The 25,253-nt window shown below is 41.8% G+C and overlaps 1 protein-coding gene across 6 annotated transcripts in view; it reads left to right on the forward strand.

The window, feature by feature from the left end:
• wdpcp (WD repeat containing planar cell polarity effector) overlaps positions 1-25,253 on the forward strand; it is a 222,074-nt gene that overhangs the window by 16,450 nt on the left and 180,371 nt on the right. The window contains exon 1 of one of the 6 annotated variants that reach the window (XM_062958965.1): positions 15,631-15,845. The exons of the other annotated variants lie outside the window; for them this stretch is intronic. The gene's annotated coding sequence lies outside the window, so the exon portion shown is untranslated. Of the gene's footprint in view, positions 1-15,630; positions 15,846-25,253 lie in introns of those variants that run through there. 6 annotated transcript variants of the gene reach the window in all.

Genomic DNA, 25,253 nt, shown 5'->3' on the forward strand with positions numbered 1-25,253 from the left:
AACAGCGCCTGGATTGGTCCATTCTAAAACTTCTAAACAGCTGACTGTCAAAAAAAAGCCGGCTCCGATTGCTCTCTTCCAGCCGCAGCTGCTTCCCAGCTCCCGCGGCTGGCAGATTTCCTTTGCAGGGACACAAGCTTCCCCCAGGGCTGCTGGTGGCAGACTGCGATTCCCTGGGAGAGAAATGTAGTTTCTTCAAGGACCAGCTGCAATCCCCAAGACGACAAGGACTCCTGGACGGACTTCATTCATTCATCCATTCACCTTCTCTTTTATGAATCACCTGGCTCCCAAGAACAGAAATCTACAGGAATTCTTTCGCCTTATTATTTTTATGAACTTTTCATGAATTGTATGCTTATATGTTTATGAAATATTGGAATCAATTCTTTATTAACTACTTAGCCGAAGGTAACTTGGTCTATGGGTTCCCTGGAAGACCCCCAAACTCATATATTTCCCCTTTATATATATTATATTACATAATATATATATTATATATATTATATATATTTCCCCTTTATATATATTATATTCCCCTTTATATTATATTATATTATATCACCCATCTGTGTATCTGCATTTCATTTTTCCCCTGCCTAAGCATAGTACGTAACATTTCAGCCCATTAAAAATATTTTTGCTAGCTTTGGCTCTAATCTATTTTGGATTCTAATTCTTCTTTATGGGGTATTAGGTACCAATCCTAATTGCAAATTTGGTTATTACATTTTACACAAATATCATGCAGAACCTTTTCTAAGGCTGCAATGAAATTAAGACATATCCACTACATTCCCTTCATTTGTCAAGTTTGTAACTACAAAAAAAAAAGAAAGAAAAGAAATCAGATTAGTCTGGCATGACTTGTTTTGGAGAAGCCTATCTTGATCACAGCATTCCTTTACAGGTGCTTACAGATATTCTGTTTAAAAATCTGCTTTGGAATATTTCCTGATATTGAAGGCTGACTAGGTGGTAATTGTTTGGGTCTGCTTTTCCCCCCTTTTGACCATGGGGATTATATTTGTTTTTCTCCAGTCTGTCAGGAATTCTAGTGTTCTCCAGGAATTCTCAGAGGTTTTGCAATTACTTCTGTCAGTTCTATAAATATCTTTGGATATAATTCAGCTGGTTGTGGAGACTTGAATTTGTTCAGAGTAGCCAAGAACTGCTGTACTATCTACTATGCTACATTTCCCCTACTGAATCATCTGCTACCCTCTCCCCAGATTGAGCAACATTTTCCTTTTGTGAGAAGGCGGAGGTAAAGTGAATAGTTTTACCTTATCTCTTTTAATATTTTTGCCATCGTCTCCAGGCTGTGGCCCTACAATTTCCTTGCTCTTTCTTTCCTACAAACATAGCTAAAAAGAGGGGGAAAACTTATTAAGCCTGACCACATTCTGAACTTTACTAACTTTCTTCCTATACATGTTGGCTATCCATTTGAATACCTCTTTGTTGATTTCCTCCTTTTGCCATTTTTTTTGTACATGTCCTTTTTATTTATTTTGGTCAATAACCAACAATAAAAGAAACTTGGAATAAATAAAACATAAAATGAGGCATTAAAATATAGTATTTGAAACAGAGTTAAGAAACAATGTTAAATATAAAATTTAATCATATTGCTGAATATTTATGTTCCTCCTAAATCTTAGCTCACCTGAAAGTTCTTTAGAGGCTTCCCATTTGTCTTCCTCATTTGAAATGTTTGAAATTGTGCCTTCAGTATGACACTTTTAAAGAGCTCCTGTCCAGCATAAACTCCCTTATCTTTTACTGTTCAGAACCATGAGTTTCAAAATCAAGGTTTCCCTAAATTTACTGAAATCAGCTTTCTTAAAATCTAGAATGTGTGCCTGATTACATTTGACTTTGCCTTTCCTCTGCAAAACAAACCCCAGTATAATATGGTCATTCCAATCTAAGGAGTCTGTTACTTCCACCCCATTAATGAGGTAATCATTGTTGGTTAGGATTAGATCTAGAATAACTGATCCCTTGTTGTCTCTTCCACATTCTGGACAACACAGGCAGTCCCCAAGTTATGAACAATAAAGGTTCTATAGGTTTGTTCTTTGGTTGAATTTGTATGGAAGTCAGAAGAGGTACAAGTTCTAACTGTAACTCCAGTAAAAAATACATATATATTAGCTTTGGATAGCATAGGGAAGGGTTAACACTCCTGTGGTGTTTGTTTTGCTCTCTGTGCCCCTGTTCAGAAGATTTCACTTCATTTTCTACCCTGGAACAATAAGAAAGGTAAAAGGTTTTCCCCTGACGTTAAGTCCAGTTGTGACCGACTCTGGGAGTGCTCATCTCCATTTCTAAGCCGAAGAGCCGGCGTTGTCCATAGACACCTCCAATTTCATGTGGCCGGCATGACTGCATGGAGCACCATTACCTTCCTGGCGGAGCGGTACCTATTGATCTACTCACATTTGCATGTTTTCGAACTGCTAGGTTGGCAGGAGCGGGCGCTCATTCCGCTCCCAGGATACAATAGGATTTAGAAATAATAGCTTGTTGTGGAAACAAGGATTGGTGATAATGCTTCAGTTGAGACACCTTTTCCCCGTGATAACTCTTTCAGGGGTGAATTTCCCTTCCTAGGGGTAGATTTTTCTTGCAGCAACTTAACACTGAAAGTTTGTGTTTCTCCACTTCTCCTTTACCATCTTCCCAATGTGAATGCTACAAAAAAGAAAGAAAACCTTCTAGCTTGACTGAAAATAAGGAAAAGAGGCACTGAGCTATCCCATAAAAAGACTGAAAAATGAAGCTTCTTTGTGAGTGGCTTTGTTAATTGAGAAGACGATCCCTGTAGAAGATAATTCCTGTGTACAGGCATTCAACAACAAATGGGAAATTAAGGAATAGAGGATGAACCAAAAGAGAGAAGAGGAACAGAATCTTTACAGGGTAATTTTTAATCATTTTACAATTATATTATGAAATAATGTTTGGTGCACATACTATCCAGTGTAACAATATGGTTGCTGGTCTAGGACTCTGGAAGACCAGGGTTTGCATCTCTGTTCAGCGATGGATACCCACTGGATGATCTTGGGAAAGTCACATACCAAATGACAAATCTCTGAACAAATTTTGCCAAGAAAAGACTACAACTGAGTTGCCACTTGAAGGCACAAAACAACAGTTTTTGTTTAACAGTACTTTCCCCCAAACTTAGCAAAGTATGTCCTGTATTTACTCAAATCTAATGCTCACCTTTTATGGCTAAATTACCTTCCAAAAATTAGGGTGCACATTAGATTTGCATAATATGGTAATCTTAGTGAAGATCCAAAGCAAAAGAGGAAACGACTTCAATTGCCTCAGTGCTATGCAATGCTGGGATATGTAGTTTGGTGAAGCATCAGCATTCTTTGGCAGCTCCCATGACCCCATAGCATTGAGCCAGGGGAGTTAAAGTGGATTCATTCTATAGCATAGATGCACCCCAAGGTTTTCTTTCTCGTTGCTGGAAGCTTTGTTGTTCAAACACTTTTGTTTTTATAGAAGGAATTCTAAGCAGGCAGAAACTGTAATGAGCACTTTTTTTTTTTTTGCAAAAGTTCAAGGAGTGCACGTTTTTGCCACTGCACATTACGTTTACCAGCATATACTTTTTTTGGTTTTAGGGTTTTGAAAATTGAGGTGCACATTAAAATCAATGGTGCATTAGATGTGAGCAAATATGGGTACTACATTGCCTTAAATGGTATATTTTTAACTGAAATACCCACTTCAGAATTGTAAAATAACTCTAAAATGGCTTGATCATCCAAACCTCTATTTGCACACAGCTGGGTTTAATTCTTAATGTTTATTTTTTGTTTGAATTGCATTTATTTATGTGTTAGCTGTCTGGAATCCCATTCTTGTGAGAAAGTTAGATGTAAATGAAATTATCCCACCTGATCTTATAAGCTAAGGAGGATCACACCTGGATTAGTACTTGGATGGGAGACCACAAACAAATACTAGATCCTGCTGTCTCTATTTCAGAGAATTTGTGTTTTTGTCACTGGTCTTAGGCAAGGAATGTTCTGAGTTAGTTTGCCATTGCTTTCCTTTGGCGTCTACACATCATGTTTCCCGGTGGTCATCTATATAATACTAACTAGACTCTGCTTAGTTTCCCAGATCATAGAGGATCTGGTGTCTTAATTATTTTTATTTATTTATTTCCATCATTTCTATCCCTCACTTCTCACCCGAGGGGACTCAGGGCGGCTTACAAGTCTGGCAGAATTCGATGCCAATATACCACAGTACAATAAAATAAAACAATAAAACAGTTAAAACAGCTAAACAAAATAACAATATACAATATACAAAATTTAAAAACAATATAAAGTATTTGAACCATTCATCCACAAGACCTTGTACATAAATCTTAATCCAGTCCGAGTCGAAGCCAACATAACTTATTCTTTAAACGCTTGCGCGCACAGCCAAGTCTTCAATTTCTTTCTGAAACCCAAAAGGGATGGGGCCTACCGGTTGTCACTAGGGAGGGTGTTCCACAGCCGAGGAGCCACCACTGAGAAGGCCCTTTTTCTCGTCCCCACCAGCTGCGCTAGTGATGCAGGTGGGATCAAGAGAAGGGCTGCCCCAGATGATCTTAAGGTTCTCATAGGCTCATAGGAGGAGATACGTTCGGACAGGTAAGTTGGACCAGAACCATTTAGGGCTTTGTAGGCCAAGACCAGCACTTTGAATTGGACTCGGTAGCATATTGGCAGCCAGTGGAGCTGAAGCAACAGAGGAGTGGTATGCTCCCTGTACACCACTCTGGTTATAAGCCTGGCTGCCGCCCGTTGTACTAATTGAAGCTTCCGGGCCCTCTTCAAAGGCAGCCCCACGGAGAGCGCGTTGCTGTAATCCAGGCAGGATGTAACCAGAGAGTGAACCACCGTGGCCAAGTCAGACTTCCCAAGGTACGGGCGCAGCTGTCACACAAGTCTTAGTTGTGCAAATGCTCCCCTAGCCACTGCCGAGACCTGGGGTTCCAGGCTCAGCGATGAGTCCAGGAGAACACCCAGACTGCGAACCTGCGTCTTCAGGGGGAGTGCGACCCCATCCAACAAAGGGTGTAACCCTATACCCTGTTCAGCCGTACGACTGACCAGGAGGATCTCTGTCTTGTCCGGATTCAAGTTCAATTTGTTTGCCCTCATCCAGTCCGACACAGCAGTCAGACACCAGTTCAGGACCTGAACAGCCTCCTTAGTGACAGGAGGAAAGGAGTGACAGAGCTGAACATCATCTGCGTACAGATAACACCGCACCCCGAAACCCCGTAAATGTTAAACAACTTGGGGGGCTGTACTGAACCCTGCAGGACCCCACAAGTCCTCCTCCAACGCTCCTCCACAAGTCCTCCTCCAACACTCCTCCAACGCAGTGACTGCGGTGATACTCAGCGGAAGCAGCAGGGACCTCCTCAGCCACTCACAGCGATGGAATGGCTACCGTCCTAATTCGAGTCAGTGCCGAGGCAAAATAGCGGCAAAAGAGGTGGAACAGCTGCCAATGATATCGCCACGCTGCCAACTCCAGCACCTCCAGAATGGGCCAGCAGCGGGAAGCAGCAGCTGGAGCAGCGGCTCCACGCCCCACGCCCCAGCAGCATCAGGTGTGATGACTCATGGGCCATGTAGTCCTGTTCCTAGTACTGTTATGACAGATGAAGAGGAAAACCTGGGTTTCCCACCGTTTCTGCCGGATTTGGAGCCCTTGCAGCTGCAAGATGTTTGCCCACAAGAAGTCAGCCAAACAAGCCTTGAGCAGAAATCTCCCCCATTTTCTCGCCGGCTTTATTATAATCAAGATAGAAGCGCTCGGGAGGCGACTCACCGGAGCGCCAGGATAGCTGCCAGACAATTAGATGATTAAGTCTGTTTCCCTTGGGAAAGTTTAAGGAGTCATGCATCTGGACACAGTATAGGTTTCGTTTCTTGTTCCCCAGAGAAAGTGTTCTTTGGCGGGAAAACAAGATCCTATATAGGTGTTTGCCCACAAAGGAATCCTTGCGGAGTCAATTCGTCAGCTTCGGGAGTAGATTGTGTGTGGACTACGCTACTCCAGTTCCAGGACCTTGCTCTCGTTCCAGCCCTGCCTTGTTCCCCGGACCTCGCCACGGATTTCGTCACGGACCCTGTTCTTGTTCCTCGTTTCTTGTTGCCTTGAATCAAGCCTTGTTTGCCAAGAATCTAGTTTGCTCTCCAGCCTTGCATCAAGTTCCATGGACTAAAGGACCTTGTCATTTCCCCTCACTTTGCTTGGCAAAGTGTGTGTTTCGGTTATTGGATTACAACTTTGGACTTTAATATCTCATATTGGACATTGTTTTCCTGGACTATATTTGACCTTTCCTGAAAGGTCTACTTCTGAACTATATTCTACACTTGTTTTTATTAACTTTATATATTTCCTTAATAAAGATATTAGATAGATTCTGGCCTCTGCGCATGGTTATTGGTGCTCTGCAGCCCGGGTCCTGACATCAGGAGAGGCTGGCAGCCGGCAACAATCTGTGCCCGGGCTCAGGTGGAGGCCTCAAATTATACAGTACACTTAGCCTCAGAAGGATCTCACAACAAGGTATGGTGAAAAGGGACGATGGTATGGTCCTTAGAGGAGTCTGGCAGCTAGATGTAACGAGGTAGGCACGGAAAGGCTTCTTTTATAAGGACATCGGTCTTAATGGTGGTCTTAATGGCGGACGAAGCCTTCCCCTCTCCCAATCCAGGCTCCCGTTTGTTCCTTGCTCTTACCCACTTCTGTAACACTCGAATTGCCTCCAGGTGACCAACGCCACCCTGAGGTTTCAGTCCCGAATTGTAGCTCAGGATAGAGTAACAGAGAACGGTGGTCTTAAACTATTTCAAAACAAACTCGCGGAGCCCACAGAGGTTCATCCTGCCTTTGCCGCCATCTTGGAATGGGCCTAGGGCTTCTGCCTACTCACAAGTAGTCCAGAGACAGCAGAGCTGGATTGAATCCTCAGGTCTCTTGTGGAAAAGCTGCAGCAGACTGAAGCCTTCATGATATACTAGATATAAAAATCTAAACATTCATGTCCAACACTGAAAGAAACCAGGATGCCCAATATCATTATAGGTCAGATTGTTATCGAGACCGCAATTAGCCTGGATCTGCCCTGTGAGGGAGATCCGACCGCTCCGAGGAGGAGGGAACGAACCTTGGCGAGCCGTCAGGGAAGCAGAAAATAACCCGGAATATAAATTTACCTGAGACCGAAAGGAAAAGACTCTGCCAAGTTGAAGGAAAAAACTGTCAAAGTGTTTATTAAAGCGATTCAGCTGAAAAGGACATCCGCCGCGATAGATCGCCATGCGAGATGTAATTTTACAGTGAAAAATAAAGCCATTTTATACATTTACAAGTTTGAAGTCTATTTGAACTTCCCGCCCCGTCCCTCCGCTCATCTGGCTGCTGATAGGTCGAGGGCGTCACACTAGGCGGGAGCTAGGCTTCCCGCTCTGCGCCTTGGCCAATGAGGGACAACCTTCACCTCTGCCAGGGCCAATCAGGTTGGGGAAGGCGGGAATCAGCTAGACAATGGGTTCTGGTGAATGAATCATTGGAGTTATCTTATGCAAAGCGATTACCCGAGGCTAGCGCCTTAAGATTATTGCTGTTTTTGAATAGGGTCATTTGGGATGTCCGGGGTCCTTTACGCACATACACAGTTCATGAACACCTTAAGGTGTGGCGGAGATGTCAGTTAATATTGACAAGATAGAGTTATTGTGACAAGACCAGTGGGGGGCTTTCCTAAGGCTCCTCAGAGGTCCGGATGGCTAATGGTCAGTATTACCATAAGAGATTCAATCACCCGTGGGGCTGCTCCGATCTAGGTGATAATCCCCCGCTATGGGCCATGCAGATGCAAAATAGATTAAATCTTTATGGTGACAGTTTACCTTCTTATATGTGTGAAGCCCAGAATCTAGGGAGAGGGAAGGCAGGAATTTCTGGGGTCAGCTAGAGTTCAGGCTATGCCTTCATGGATTAAAATATATTAGGGAATATAGAAAATCATATCTTATCAATTTCCACCCAAAATTACCGAAAAAAGCACTAAATATTAACATTTATAGCTTATTTTCCATTCCTGCGCTAATAGCGCGGTCGTCTGAGGACCGGGAGGAGATTCAGATTCCCTCCGGTTTTAAAGCGAAGAAAGAAACCCAGGTTTTTCTGTAATCTGATTTCTTTTCTTTCTTTTTTTTTTGTAGTTACAAACTTGACAAATGAAGGGAATGTAGTGGATATGTCTTAATTTCATTGCAGTCTTAGAAAAGGTTCTGCATGATATTTGTGTAAAATGTAATAACCAAATTTGCAATTAGGATTGGTACCTAATACCCCATAAAGAAGAATTAGAATCCAAAATAGATTAGAGCCAAAGCTAGCAAAAATATTTTTAATGGGCTGAAATGTTACGTACTATGCTTAGGCAGGGGAAAAATGAAATGCAGATACACAGATGGGTGACACCTGGTTTCACAACAGTCCATGTGAAAGGGATTTAGGGGTCTTTGTAGGCCATAGGCTGAACATGGGTCAGTGTTGTGGTATAGCAGCTAATATGATTCTAGGCTGTATCAATCATCATTATCATAATCATATAGGTGATCCCTCCTGGCTAAGTATAATTGTGTTCCAGAAGTAGAGTATTGACGATGGGTCCATAAGTGACTGTAGAGACCTATTCTGGATCCTCATGGTCTTTTGCAGTGAGGACATACATTTCCAGATAGAATACGGTCCCTGTATCAATAGGAGTATAGTCCCTAGACTGAGGAATACTGTGTCAAGTTGGGGGCACCACAAGAAGAATATTGACAAACTGGAAAGTGAACAGAGAATGGCAACCAAAATGATAAAAGGTCAGAAAACCATGTCCTATAAGGAGCAGCTTAGGGAGCTGGATATGTTTAGCTAGAAAATAAAAGGTTAAGAGGTGATATGATAGTCATGTTTAAGTATGAAAGATGGAGCCAGCTTTTTTCTGCTGCTCCAGAGATTTAAGTCATGGCACAGTGGATTCAAAGTACAGGAAAAGAGTTTCCACCTATTGTATACACTCAAGTATAATGCACCATTGAATGTTTTGCACACCTCATTTTTGAAGGTCTCCATTACAAAAAAAGGAGTTGCTGTTTGATCTAATGTGAGGCATCAGTGGCTGCAAAACTGCTGGTGGAAAGCCCACTCCCAAGCCTGGTAGGGGGACCATGGTGGCTGCAAAAAGGCTGGTGAGAAGTTGCTTGTAAACCCACCTGCATTGTGGGGCATTATTTAGCCGAAAAAGGTGCACATTACACTTAAGTAAATATGGTAAACATTAGGAAGCACGTCTCAACAGTAAGAGCTGTGTGATACTGTCTTGGAGTGTGTTGGAGTCTTCTTCTCAGAGATGGGGGGATTTTGAGAGAGGCTATCTGGAATGTTTTAATTTAGCATTCATGCTAGGTGGGTGTGGGCCTTCCAACTCTATGATTACATGGTTATGTTGGCTAGGCCTGGTGGTAACTTCATTTCAATAACATTTGGTGGAGGACACATGTTTTGCTCGCTCCTGTCTTGATCATTACCTCTCAGACTTGTAGGAAAATAAATTCTGGACTTTTGAAATATGGTACCGTAGAATTACTCATAATGTAGTCAGAATCCAACTCCAAAATGTTGATTAGCCCTATGGAAGCATTTTGATAAAGCAAGGCAATATGCAGTAGCACTATTCCTGTAGGGAAAAGGTTCGCAAGGCTAAAGCACAAAACAAGCTCAGGCTTGCCAGAGACATTAAAAACAATAAAAAGGGATTCTTTGCTTATGTCGGTAGGAAAAGGAAGAACAAGGAGGTGATAGGGCCTCTGCGAGAAGACGTAATGCTGACAGGGGATAAGGAAAAGGCAGAACTACTTAATGCCTTCTTTGCCTCGGTCTTCTCACAAAAAGAAAGCAATCCTCAATCTGAGCAACATGGAGTGGACGAAGGATTAGGGGAAATCCAACCCCAAATAGGGAAACAAGTTGTCCAGGAACACCTGGCCACTCTAAACGAATTCAAGTCCCCAGGGCCTGATCAACTACATCCAAGAGCATTGAAGGAACTAGCAGAAGTTATTTTGGAACCACTGGCAATTATCTTTGAGAGTTCCTGGAGAACGGGAGCAGTCCCAGCAGATGGGAGGGGGTGAGTGTGTTCTCTGTCTTCAAGAAGGGAAAAAAGGATGATCCAAACATAGAATCATAGAATCATAGAATAGTAGAGTTGGAAGAGACCACATGGGCCATCTAGTCCAACCCCCTGCTAAGAAGCAGGAAATCGCATTCAAAGCACCCCCGACAGATGGCCATCCAGCCTCTGCTTAAAAGCCTCCAAGGAAGGAGCCTCCACCACGGCCCCGGGGAGAGAGTTCCACTGTCGAACAGCTCTCACAGTGAGGAAGTTCTTCCTGATGTTCAGGTGGAATCTCCTTTCCTGTAGTTTGAAGCCATTGTTCCGTGTCCTAGTCTGCAGGGCAGCAGAAAACAAGCTTGCTCCCTCTTCCCTATGACTTCCCTTCACATATTTGTATATGGCTATCATGTCTCCTCTCAGCCTTCTCTTCTGCAGGCTAAACATGCCCAGCTCTTTAAGCCGCTCCTCATAGGGCTTGTTCTCCAGACCCTTAATCATTTTAGTCGCCCTCCTCTGGACGCTTTCCAGCTTGTCAACATCTCCCTTCAACTGTGGTGCCCAAAATTGGACACAGTATTCCAGGTGTGGTCTGACCAAGGCAGAATAGAGGGGGAGCATAACTTCCCTGGATCTAGACGCTATTCCCCTATTGATGCAGGCCAGAATCCCATTGGCTTTTTTAGCAGCCGCATCACATTGTTGCCTCATGTTTAACTTGTTGTCCACGAGGACTCCAAGGTCTTTTTCGCACACACTGCTGTCAAGCCAGGCGTCCCCCATTCTGTATCTTTGATTTCCATTTTTTCTGCCGAAGTGAAGTATCTTGCATTTGTCCCTGTTGAACTTCATTTTGTTAGTTTTGGCCCATCTCTCTAGTCTGTCAAGTTCGTTTTGAATTCTGCTCCTGTCTTCTGGAGTGTTAGCTATCCCTCCCAGTTTTGTGTCGTCTGCAAACTTGATGATCGTGCCTTCTAACCCTTCGTCTAAGTCGTTAATAAAGATGTTGAACAGAACCGGGCCCAGGACGGAGCCCTGCGGCACTCCACTTGTCACTTCTTTCCATGATGAAGACGACGCATTGGTGAGCAAACAATTACCATCCAGTCAGTTTCACGTCGATACCAGGCAAGATTTTGGAAAAGATCATTACGAAAGTGGTCTGCAATCACTTAGAAAAAATGTGGTCATTGCTAATAGTCAACACGGATTTATCAAAAACAAATCATGCCAGACTAATCTGATCTCTTTTTTCGATAGTTACGAACTGGATAGATGCAGGGAACGCCGTGCATGTAGCATATCTGGATTTCAGTAAGGCCTTCGACAAGATTTCCCATGACCTTCTGGCAAACAAACTAGTCAAATGTGGGCTAGGCAAAACTACAGTTAGGTAGATCTGTAATAGGTTAAGCGAATGAACCCAATGCATCTTCTTTATCCTGGAAAGAAGTGACAAGTGGAGTGCCGCAGGGTTCCGTCCTGGGCCTGGTTCTGTTCAACATCTTTATAAATGACTTAGATGAAGAGTTAGAAGGCATGATCATCAAGTTTGCAGACGACACCAAACTGGGAGGGATAGCCAATACTCCAGAAGCCAGGAGCAGAATTCAAAATGATATTAACGAACTAGAGAAATGGGCTGAAACTAACAAAATGAAGTTCAACAGGGACAAATGCAAGATATACTCCACTTCAGCAGAAAAAATGAAATGCAAAGATATAGAATGGGGGACGCCTGGCTCGACAGTATGTGTGAAAAAGATCTTGGAGTCCCCGTGGACAACAGGTTAAATATGAGCCTACAATGTGATGCGGCTGCAAAAAAAACTAATGGGATTTTGGCCTGCATCAATAGGAGTACAGTGTCTAGATCCAGGGAAGTTATGCTACCCCTCTATTCTGCCTTGGTCAGGCCACACCTGGAATCACAGTGTGTCCAATTCTAGGCACCGCAATTGAAAGGAGATGTTGACAAGCTGGAATGTGTCCAGAGGAGGGCGACTAAAATGATCAAGGATCTGGAGAACAAGCCCTATGAGGAATGGCTTAAAGAGCTGGGCATGTTTAGCCTGCATGAGAGAAGGCTGAGAGGTGACATGAGGGCCAGATATAAATATGTGAGGGGAAGTCATAGGGAGGAGAGAGCAAGCTTGTTTGCTGCTGCCCTGGAGACTAGGATGCGGAACAATGGCTTCAAACTACAGGAAAAGAGATTCCATCTGAACATTAGGAAGAACTTCCTCACTGTTAGAGCTGTTCGACAGTGGAACTCTCTGTCCTGGAGTGTGTTGGAGGCTCCTTATCTGGAGGCTTTTAAGCAGAGGCTGGATGGCCATCTGTTGGGGGTGCTTTGAATGCGATTTTCCTGCTTCTTGGCAGGGGGTTGGACTGGATAGCCCATGAGGTCTCTTCCAACTCTATGATTCTATGATTCCTGTCAGAATCTTCCATATACTATTTTCAGATACTATCTGAACTCATTTAAACCTGGTGTTTGGTCTTGAAATCAATAAGAATTCTCTTTAAATCATGACTCCATGTTGATTACTCTGTGACCTAATGTAATATAACATAGTCTGGATCCAGCCGTGTAATTTTGTGAAAGTTATTGCCTACAGAGGTGCTGCTAGTACTCAATGACTGAATAATGCATGACAAAATTGTCTGGGTATCCATTCCACAATATACAAAATCCAATTTGTAGAATAACTGTTCACCTCATTTGGAATTAGTAGCTGTAATTCTGTAAGAATGTTATGAAGAGTGAGTGTCAAACAAGGATAATATTCTTATTTCACTACAGTTGATCATGTTAAATAGACATAAAGGCTTATAAATAATTCCATATAATAATGTAGTACAAAATTAACTTGCCTGCTTTTTGAATATTTGTAAGGTCAGAACAATGTCTATTCATATAATAGAATGCTCCTTTTATAAGTAAGACTTGTAGCTATATTTAAGGAGTGTAAAGGTGATCTTAGAGATTGACACTCAAGGTAAATAAGATCATATAGCCACTTCCTTTGTCTGTAACGGAGATTGCAGAGTAGGTGTCTTGGCTCCCTTTGATGTTTTTATAAAACAGATAAAAATGCATAAATTGCTTATAATCAGAGATGAATTAAAGCCAAATAGCATCCCAGAGGACAAAGCACCCCAGGCACCCATCAGCAGCCAAACCAAATGACAGACCTGAAGGAAACTTCAAAGCTGCAAATATAACTGCCAGAGATATCCACAAAGAATCTAGATGCTAATAGAAACCTAATTTTCACAGTTCTGAGGTATCCAGATTTGGCGGCAGGGAAGGGATAAGAGGAAAGGAAAAAGTGCTCATACTATTTACTTTTTTAAAATGTTTTGTTTTCCTATTCTTTACAAGAAAGCATAATGTTATATCAATTGCTTAGGGGCATAGAAAGGTCCAGAAAAGCAATATATTGGTTATGTGATGTTTTATTTCAAGCATCAGGATATTACTGCAGAAACAGAATACTATATTTGTTACAAATTCTCTCATTTGTTGTATTTGATGTAAAAATATGCTCCGTTACTAAAAGGGCATGCATGAAAAGGAAAAAGACAATTTATGTCATACTGAGATTAAAGCGGGGTGAGAAGGGGGGATTGTTGCCTGCAGTGGTTAGTATAATTTTTGTTTCAACAGTGGAAGCAAAACTTGAAAAACATACTACTTTATGTATATTTTGAATATTAACCATATATCAATACTTGTATTAGTACCCTCCTAATTTAGTTTGTATTTCTTGGAGGATAAAAAGTTCTAGGAAAAGAATTGATATAATACCAGTTTTATAACAGGTGGTTGGAATATACGGGGGTGGGTCAAAAGGTTTTGCTTCCTGTGTCATAAAAACTTTATGAATATATATTTATTATTTACTGCATTTATATCCCATCTTTCTCACCTCGAAGGGGGCTCAGGGCGGCTCACAACAAAGGCACAATTTGATGCCTTATATATAGAATAAAACAACATACATTTTAAAATCACATAATTAAAAACTTATGAGACTTAAAAATATTACTTAAAATCACACAATCCCAATAAAACAGCAGAAGTTGCTACAAATCATACCTTGAACTATCCTCTACGCAAAACCACCGTTCAACATAGTCACCATCAATTTATAAACATTTGCACTATCGTTTAACCCAGGCATCAAAACCATTTTGGAAAAATTCAGGGTTTGGCTTTGTGACCCATGATTTTAAAGCTATTTTAACGTCATTGAAGTCATTGAATCTGAAACCATGTAGATTGTCTTTCAGAGGTCCAAAAAGACAACTTACATGGTTTCAGATTCAATGACTTGAATGACGTTAAACCGCTTTAAAATCATGGGTCACTAAGCCAAACCCTGAATTTTTCCAAAATGGTTTTGATGCCTGGGTTAAACGATGGTGCAAATGTTTACAAATTGATGGTGACTATGTTGAACGGTGGTTTTGAGTAGAGGACAGTTCAAGCTATTATCTGTAGCAACTTCTGTTATATGATCATAACGTTTTTGTGACACAGGAGGCAAAATCTTTTGACCCACCCTCATATTGAGTGTATATACTTAAGCTATATAATTTCTATTAAAGCAATGGGATTTTGTTTTGGAAACCTTAGAAGTAGCTAGCTATCACACAGCATAACCTTTTGTTTTATATAATCTGGTCGTACACAGAGGTAAGAAATGTGAAAGGTGATGAAAATGAAATGTCAATCAACATTTTTTTAGAATTATATGAAGAAGTAAAAACCACTTTGTGTGCTTTTGATATTTGGACATCCCATTTGATAGGCTGTTTTTCTCAAATTACAGAGAGAGAGAGAGAGAGAGAGAGAGAGACAGAAACAGAGAGACAGAGGCTTTGTCTACACTATAGAATTAGTGCAGTTTGATACCACTTTCACTAATGTGATTCAATACTATGGAATCATAGGAGCTGTAGTTTGCAAGGTCTTTAGCCTTCTGTGCCAAAGAATGCTGGTGCCTCACCAACCTACAACTACCAGGGATCCATAGCATTGGGCTATGGCAATTAAAGTGGTGTCATACTGAATTAATTCTACAGTGTAGATGCACCGGGGGGGGGGGGGGGGGGAGGAGAGACACATAGAAGAAACAACAGCTGACCATTCACTTTTTGCAGCAGTTAAAGTGGAAAAATGCCACTATCTTTAGGCCCCCTAACCATATTTAACACACACAAAAACTGCCTTTACTGATCAAGTGATTGGGACTGGCTATATGTCCTTCACTAACCTGTGATGGAACAGATTGGGGAAGTGAGAGGAGGGAGAAAAAAGCACCTGTCCCATCCCCCCCCCCCCAACATATATCATGAGTGAGAGAACAGACTTGTGCATGCCCTCCTCGCACAAGATCCCTTTCTTCATCCCACCAATGCAAGTGAGTTGAATGTATCTTCCTGCCCTCCTCTTGTCCCATCCCCCTTTGTGAAACAGCAGCTCTCTTCCTGTCCCATGCAGCTGGGCCCAGCCACCCTGCCAGTTTGATGGAGAAAAGGAGGGGAAGGAGAGGCTGATCTCGTTAAGCAGCAGCTATGAATTCGTGAATAATCAAACACACAAATGGTAAATCTACAATTGAGGCGAGCCAACTGCACTGGCAAGAGGCCAAGTTTTAATCACGTCTGTTTAAAAAACATTTTTCTTTCCATTAACATTTCTCAGGCATATTTTAACTTGGCAAAAGTTTCTTATTTTTTTCGTTTCAGGAGCAACTGAGAAACTACAAGAACTTTAATCTTCCAAGAACTTTGTGTTTTTTCCCCACTTACCTTCCAAAACTGTTTGGACTCCTGGCATTGTAGTCTTTGTCCAAAGTCTTAGGTTTGTGTTTAGAGAATAAGATGAGATTTCAAAGTGCCATAAAGTACTTGGCTTTTCTTTAAAAAACTTTCCCCCCACTCTAGCTGTAGGAATAACTATCTGATAGCTTCTAATGCAACAATTAGAGATGTAATGTGATCTGAACAGACTCTTTGCTGTCATTTCCATTTTTCTTTTTGCTGCACACTCCAGAAAAGGTACCACAGCTTGGAAGTAGAGTATATGGTTCCAGTGACTGTGAAACAATGTTCTGAAACAATGTTCATAAACATTCTGACATCAACACTGCTGTATCATTGGTTACTGTAAATCATGTTACATATTGCAGTAAAAGGGGCCCCTGGTGGCACAGTGCATTAAAGCGCTGAGCTGCTGAACTTGCGGACCAAAAGGTGCCAGGTTCAAATCCCGGGAGTGGCTCGGGCTGTGGCACAGGCTGGAGAGCAGCTGCAATGAATCACTGCAATGAATCACTCTGACCAGGAGGTCATGAGTTTGAGGCCCGCTCGGAGCCATGTTTGTCTTGTCTTTGTTCTATGTTAAAAGACATTGAATGTTTGCCTATATGTGTAATGTGATCCGCCCTGAGTCCCCTTCGGGGTGAGAAGGGCAGAATCTAAATGCTGTAAATAAATAAATAAAATAAAATGAGCGCCTGCTGTTAGCCCCAGCTCCTGCCAACCTAGCAGTTCGAAAACATGCAAATGTGAGTAGATCAATAGGTACCTCTCTGTTGGGAAGGTAACGGCGCTCCATGCAGTCATGTCAGCCACATGACCTTGGAGGTGTCTACGGACAACGCCGGCTCTTCGGCTTAGAAATGGAGATGAGCACCAACCCCCAGAGTCTGTCACGACTGGACTTAACGTCAGGGGAAAACCTTTACCTTTTTATTGCAGTAAAAGTTCACAAGTATCTTATGTACATTTGTCTTATGGGTATGTTCAACTCACTCAGGATTTTACATGTTTGTGAGATTGAATGTAATTGTCATAATCTATATATTTTTTGCATTTCATTTTCCTTCCACTGTTTGCATCTTTTCTCTTTCTAGATTAAGTTGCTTGGATCCAAATTAGCATCTTTTAAGAGCTTCTATTTGTCTACAAAAGGCTTTTGATTCAGTAGTAGAATCACACTCCAATTCTCTCACTCCAGAAGCGACTCAAGTTGCTCCTGACACGAAAAAAAAAATTGAATACAACTGCAGTGAGAGGGGGAAATGAAAGAAATTTGTGTTTCCCTGCTTCCTTCTGCTTCTATCAGAAAGTAATCTAGATCTAATGCAACATAGATTTGTATATGCGTGCAGATCCAGGCTAACTGTCACTGCATCTGATGAGTTAGGGTGTATTCTGTTAACATTTTGCCATAATAACATTGTTAATATTCAGTGACTTTCCCCATCTTCACTAGTATGATTAGTTTATTGTACAGTACACACACATAAACATTGCAACAGGCTGACATCTTCTTAGTGACATACATACATAAGTTGCACTGTACATATGGAGTAAAACATTTCACCGTGATGCAATGAATGTATTCTGTTGACTGCGACAGAGGTGGTTTTGTTGTACGGTCTGATTGTACATTGTCCTTTGAAGTTTCACTTGCAGTTGTGCATTGCACATTGTATGACACTCAGTCATTACATATGCTGCATGATGTTGGTATTCTGCATAGAGGTTGTGTAGTGCTGGCATCGCATATATCTGTATATGCTATAGTAGGGGGTAGTTGGATTGCAGCTAGAATATCTCTCCCTGTGTCACTATTCCCCTTGGGTGCTGTCATGTTTCATTAAAGCTACAGCCAAGGATGGAAAAGACAGGTTGCCCAGATCCTGTGGTCAGTTGCGGGAAGATATAATACTTTCAAGAGGAACTCCCACCACTGAGGATTTATTTAATACCCGTGACCTAAGTGTTCCTCTTCTCTGTACTGTATTTTCCAAAAATTCGTAGAAAGGGATTGGGCACTCTTGGGTCCTGATTCTGAGAACCTGAGCGATTTTTTTTTTTTTGTGTCAGGAGCAACTTGAGTCACTTCTAGAGTGAGAGAATTGCTCGTCTGCAAGGATGTTGCCCAGGGGACGCCTGGATGTTTTTACCATCCTTGAGGGAGGCTTCTCTCATGTCCCCGCATGGAGCTGGAGCTGATAGAGGGAGCGATGCAAACATTAGATGTTGGGAAGAGCAGAGAATGCGAGTTGGCGTGCTGTGAGTTGCAGGGCACATCTCTGCAGTTGTGTAGTTACTGCCTGCATACATTTCCTTCTCACCACGAACATCACTAAATAAAATGATTTCTGATTAATGGAGCAGATTGGTAGAATGCAACTTCTGAACTGTTACAGAATGTTAGTTTAGTATCTTCATCAACTGAAAGAAGACTTGAGTATGCCTTGGGTCCTTTCAGACTAAACTATTGTAATATTAGCTTCCTGAGACTGACTTTAGAAAGGTTTTTAGAAAGTACAGCAGGATTAAGCACATGGTGATGACAAGTATGTACCGTGTTTCCCCAAAAATAAGACAGTGTCTTATATTAATTTTTGCTCCCAAATATGCGCTAGGTCTTATTTTCAGGGGATGTCTTACTTTTCCATGAAGAAGAATTCACATTTATTGTTGAACAAAAAAAATTGAACATTTATTATATACTGTACAGTAGTTGTCATCACAAACCAGCATAACCAAACTGAATCCTATCAAGAATTTCTTGTTACTACTAATATTTCCATGTACAACACTTTATGGTACGTACATTTACCGATCCTGCATGCTCTGGTGTTCTGTTTGTTGAACATTCTTCCAAACAAAAACTTTGCTAGGTCTTACTTTCAGGGAGGCCTTATATTTAGCAATTCAGCAAAACCTCTACTAGGTCTTATTTTCTGGGGATGTCTTATTTTAGGGGAAACAGGGTAAGTGATCATTTAGGATCCTTTTAGTATCAACAACATTAATTCTTAATCTGTGATTGGTAAGAGTCTTCTCAGTAATTGCTGATGCCCAAGTTACAGAAGTTTCTGATGTTCAGTGAGGCCAGTGGTTCCCAAACTTATTTGGCCTACTGCCCCCTTTCCAGAAAAAGTATTACTCAGCGCCCCCCTGGAAAGGGGGGCGTGGCTTAGATGGGTGGCTGTGGCTCCTTTTCAAGAGGGAGGGGCTGAGCCTCTCCCCTAGTCCAAAATGCAGGGCGGGGAGGGGGAGGTGGGCGGGGCCACAAATGGGTGGCCGGCACTGGGATGGGCGTAGTTACGAGCTCTTGATGCAGGGCTGAGCTTCTATCCCTGTCCTGCGGCACCTGCCAGGACACAGGGGGGCGGGGCTAGAGGAGGGGGCGGGGCCTCTTACCAAGTGTCTGACGGGGCTGAACCTCTATACCCCGCCCCTGTGTTCTAACAAGTGCCTCAGGGGAGGTATACAGAGGCTCAGCCCTGTCTCGTGCTCCTGGGAAGAGGCCCCATCTCTGCCCCTTGCCCCGCCCTTTAGTCCTAAAAGGCCTCTCAGGAGAGGTATAGAGGCTTAGCCCTGTCTCAGGCTCTTGGAAGGCGGCCCCGCCCCCTTCCCTAGCTCCTCCCTCTGTGTCCCAACAAGCACCTCAGGAGAGGTATAGATTCTCAGCCCTGTCTCGGGCTCTTGGGAAGAAGCCACACCCACTCCTCTAGCTCCGCCCCCTGTGTGTCCTAACAGGCACCTCAGGTGCTCAGCCCTGTCTCCGGCACTTGGGAAGAGGCCCCGCCCCTCCCCTGGCCCTGCCCCCATGTCTTAATAGATGCCATCACCGCCTCCCTAGATCGCTGCAGCGCCCACCAGGGGGCGGTAGCGCCCACTTTGGGAATCACTGAGCTAGGCCCTTTGCTGTATACATTTTGTGTTTCAGTTGAAAACTTTTTCTTTATTAACTCTTTAGAGGGCAACACTTCAAAATATAAATATTTTTCAAGAAACATGATTCAGCATCCTTGTTAAAGCTAAGCAGGTCAGAATATCATCAATGATTGGATAAGAGATGGATTGTAAATCTTATATATGTCAGCTCTATTTCTTTTGGAAAGGTGGAATATAAGTAAAAAAACCTTTTGAGTGCTGCAACTCGGGGTCATGTGGGGCCAAATTAAAAAAAATAGGCTGACTTGGACTTTATGTAAAAAGATTCCATGAAAGTTTACTTATTTCATACATTAAGATAATTTAAACTGTGCAGATTATTTACTATTGTGTACGTAATTACCTCTGAGATATTTTACAGTCAGTATAATTCTTTCATTGAATCGTTATCAGCATACTCATGTAGAAGTTAAGAAAAAGAATGTATACCTGTGCTAGATTTCAGCAAGAAATTGTAGATGAGGCCTTGAATAATCTGTTTTGGAGCATTGAAAAATTATGAAGACCAAGATACCGCAAAGCAGGTAATTTTAAAATCAATAGGAGAATAGCAGAATGATTGATCTTCCTGTGAAAAACTTTGTGTTGCCACTAGATGGCACCATTGCGTAAAGTTATATTTTGGTAACTTTGCTTTTCTTTCTTTTTAAATTGAAGGTATTTATTTTGAAAGTTATTGGAGAATTCTTGACATTACCTGTTTGGTATACCAATCTTGACATCACATTATATAGATATACATATTGTAATTAAGCAAATGTTTGGCAAGTCCTGGATTCACGTAAGTCATAAAAGATCAGGACATTTGTATCAAAATTATTTATTTGCCAAACCTTGGTGGAGGTGGGCTGTGTATTCAAAGAACATGACTTGCAAGGTAGGAAGTTTCAGATTCATTCTCAAAATAGTAAAACAGACTTCCCTTGTATTATTTTAAACATACCTTAAAATGCCTTAGGATTAAAGCAATTATGTGTAATTCAATATTGTCTACATTGGAAGCTGGTTGTTGATTCAGTGAAAACATGAAATACTACTTTTTCTCTGCTTGGAATAATTAGTCCCCCCTGCCAAGTTCCCTTCTAACAAAAATTGTGCATTCTTCATGTAATTCCAAGGTATTAAAATAATTAAGTTGTGTATTAACAGTTTTAATAATGACCTGTAAGAGGTGTTTATAACACTTTGCTATTAAAAGAGGAAAAAGAAAATATCTTGGTTGTGACTTGGAGGGGGGAGAGTACATGAATTAATAGATGTCTTTCTAGAGTAAAGGCTGACAATACTAAAAGTCACGTTTGTGTTTAGCAGAAGGTTTTGCCCTTCAGTTTATTTCTTCCCTCTCTGTTCTTCTTTTGCAAGTACAATCTTGAATAAGATTCAGAGATTATCTTGTCAACTAAGAGAGAGTCAAACTACGTATATCGAAAACTATATATTGTTCCTATAGTTACGTGAGTAATGATTTTAATTGTCTTTAGAAAACTTTTGAAACTGCTGCAGTCATAAATCATGAAGAAATGTTTTGCAATTCATACAAACTATGTATTTCTCATTACATATGCTGATTCGTTTACTAGTAAATGATGGCTATAGATTTAGATGAGCTAGAAACTGCTAAAGAACTGGTGTTACTTGCTAAGTTGTTTTGTTGTAACACTTCAGTGTGTCAGTACGCATTCCATTGACTTAAATGGGGCTTGGGCCAGTGAAGCCCTGGGAGAATTAAACTTTCTTGCCTAGGTACTAATCACCTATACAAGGGTGCTTATTATGTGCATTGCAAATGTGATAAATACTGTGCAGAGAACACCTCTCCCATCTAATTGCAGAAATAGCATTCAGGTAATTGGACCCATATTGCTTTCATTGAGTAGAACACATATTTGGGGTGCGTTTTGCAACCGAGAGAGCTGACAAGTTGGGAGGATGGTGTTACTAAATAGCACATCTTCAGTGAAAATGAAGTGGGAGGAAGACAGCATCATAAATCTCGTAAGTTTTATAGTGCAAACTAACATCTGCCTGCCTATTCCAAAATATTGACTGTGTCCTCAGTGAAATTTGCAAATTTCTGATGATTTCCTTTGGCTGTGCTTCTCTTATATGCAATCTCACCAAGAGAAGCTAGATGCTTGTGAGCTTCCTGGACCTGAAGTAACCTTCAAATGATCAGTTCCGATTTTATCTATGTTCTTTCTTTTGGGGAAAAAAACCCATTTGCTTTAAATTGTGATATGGAGCCCTCCTTCAAAGCAGTTTTTGTGAAGAACAGGGAATAGAAAGAGCTTGGTTTTTTGCTACATAAAGATTGGGAGAAGCATTTTTATGGGCTCTTTTAGTAGCAACAGGCTTTCTTGAAATTACATGGTCAGCATTAGATGAACCAAAGCAGTGCCATTTTTATCTGCGAGTTAATTTTTATCTCATACATTTTTATCTTGTACATCAGGGAAATGAATGTTCTTCTGTTGGGCTTTTGGTTGCTGAGTAAATTGTTCTTTTGGTTGACTGTGAGCCTTAATGCAATGTCCCGAGAGCAGAAAGTGTACATGTTCACAAGTGTTCTAAGATCACTGAAAAACTGCTATCTAGTAACAGAAATTATACTTTTAATACTTTTAATACCATCACCCTAAGGCAGAGGAGTTGTGCATGTTTGTTTGCTTTTTCAAAAGCTAGCCATCAAACTTTTTTCAAGTTTAAAATAAGGTTTTTAGTATCTCAAATGCATGTTTTTTCTCATAAAGCTGATCTGAAACAATCTTGCACATGGTGGATCGTGTTGGTGGATCTGTAGACTACAATTCCTTCTACTTTGTTGATGGCACAGGATTTTCATACATCAGAGCATTAACTTGAAATGCTAGTGAAACCAGTAAGATTTGAAGGTATACTTGGAGCATGCTGAAGCCCAAATGATTTCTTGGAACAGCATCTTGGGACACAGACAGTGTTGATTAAGATGATTAGGATTACCCATTTGGTAGGATTGAGTTCTGTTCTGATAGGCTTTAATAAGACTTTGACTGGTTTGCTGTGAGTTTTCCGGGCTGTATGGCCATGTTTCAGAAGCATTCTCTTCTGATGTTTTGCCCACATTTATGGCAGGCATCCTCAGACTTTGATGATTTTGGAAGGCTTGAAACACAGACTGGAATAAGGAATCCCAGCGGCTTAAATTAGGGTGCATGCTTAAAGACTCTTCGCTGTGCACATTTGCATAGAGGACTACTGCAAAGATCTTAAATGGATCCACCTGACTTTTCAGTCATTGGAGCCAGAGCAATTTCATCTGTTTCACATTTATTTGGGATTAATGGAGTTCTAGTTTAGACCAGTGAAATAAAATTATAATTAAAAAATGTCCCAAGATGTCAAATTTTAATATCAGTGTAAGACATTTCTGTTTTTCAGTGATGTGGGATTTCTTGAAAAAGTAGACCTTTTTCTGTGCTCTAAGGAATGTTATCCAATTTATCTGTTCAGCCTAAATATTATATAGCATTGGTAATTTACTCATTCTATCCTTCAGATCTCTTTCAGTTTCTCCCCAGCTTTTCTAGAGGAAGCATGGTTTTGTTTTGATGACTTTTTCTGAACTGGAGAAAAATGTGAACTTTAGAAGAGCCGTGTTGGTCCAGACCAAAGGCTTATCCGGTCCGGGACTTTGATTCTACAGTGGCTAGATAGCTGGTACCTAAAGGAAGCATAGCATTGTTATGATCATGTTCCCCAGGAACAAATTTAGAGGCACATGTTCCTTCTAATATTAAATGTAATATATGACTACTGGCCACTGATATCCATATCCTCCATTAATATGTCTGATCACTTTTTAAAAGCCATTCATGTTGGTAGTGGTTGCTATATTCTGTGGTAGCACATTCCATTGCTTACCATACCCATATGCCGTTTGAAGAATTTCTTCTGTTCTGAGCCTCCCCCCATTCAGTTTTACAGGGCTTGTAGCTTTAGGAGAGAGGAATAAAAAAAATTCAAAACTTGACTGCTGCCAGAGCTACCATGTAGGCAGGGCCGGCCGGACATATTTTTTTATATAAAGCGGGGAGGGGAAATTGCGCCCCCCCGCCTCCTGCGCCCCGCCGGCGGGCCCCGCCTCCCGCGCCCTGGCCCCGCCTCTCACGCTGCGTGAGAGGCGGGGCCAGGGCGTGGGGGGCGGGGCCAGGGTTGGCCCCGCCTCCCGCGCAGCTCAGCTTGCCAGTCTGGCCTTTTCCAGGGGGCCAGACTGCAGCAAAGGTCCTTGCAGGCCACGATCGCGGCCTGCAAGGACCTTTGCTGCAGTCTGGCCCCCTGGAAAAGGCCAGGCCGGCGAGGCTGAGCTGCGCGGGAGCCTCCCGTGCAGCTCACCCTGACCCCGCCTCTCACGCAGCGTGGGAGGCGGGGCCAGGGTGCCTGACGGCGCCCCCCCCCGGGCCTGCGCCCGAGGCAGCAGCCTCACGTGGCCTCCGTGTTGGGCCGGCCCTGCATGTAGGGAATCTGTCAGACGTTTTCAGACACTTATACTGCTTTGAGTGTAAAGCAATGATGCATTTTCTCTGTCTTCTGCCCTGCTCTCCAAGCTCTAAAATCTGGAAAGTATGCCTGTGTTAGAAAGGGCTGATGGCAACTACAGTCCAACAACATCTGGAGGGTTTGCACTGTGCATCCCAAGTCTAGCTCAGTGTCTGACAGCAGCTCTCCAGATTTTCAAAGTTCCCACCCAACTATCTCGGTAAATGCTAACATACTAACCTGTCACATAGCCCACAAATGGCATGTGCTGCTATAGTTCTTCTCTAAAGTCTGAGACAAAAAGAAAAATAGTCAAACAGTATTTTGAATTGTATATACACTAAATTAACTGTGTATACTAAATAGTATACATTTAAAATATTAGAAGGCTTTTGCATATACTAACACACCTTAAAATAAGAAACATGACTCCTCTTGAGATTAAAATGAAAATTTTAGAATATGCAAAGCAACAGGAAGAACACTTTTCTTTGCAAACTGTTCTTAATTCCTGCTTAATTACAAACAAGTTGGTTGGAAAATAAGCATTCTAAATTATTTTGTATGGAAGTTGTATTGCTAGTTAAAATAGAGTTGTTCTTATGGAGTGACAAAAAGCTGGAGTGACTGCTATGAGTCCATCAAGACATCAAATGATAGATGTGGGACTAATTAGCTCAGCCATACAAAGGGTGAAAGGATGATGTTAATTGTGCTAATTGATGCCTGCAGTAGT

Source organism: Anolis carolinensis, chromosome 1 (genome assembly GCF_035594765.1).
Source record: "Anolis carolinensis isolate JA03-04 chromosome 1, rAnoCar3.1.pri, whole genome shotgun sequence".
Classification (NCBI taxonomy): domain Eukaryota; kingdom Metazoa; phylum Chordata; class Lepidosauria; order Squamata; family Dactyloidae; genus Anolis; species Anolis carolinensis.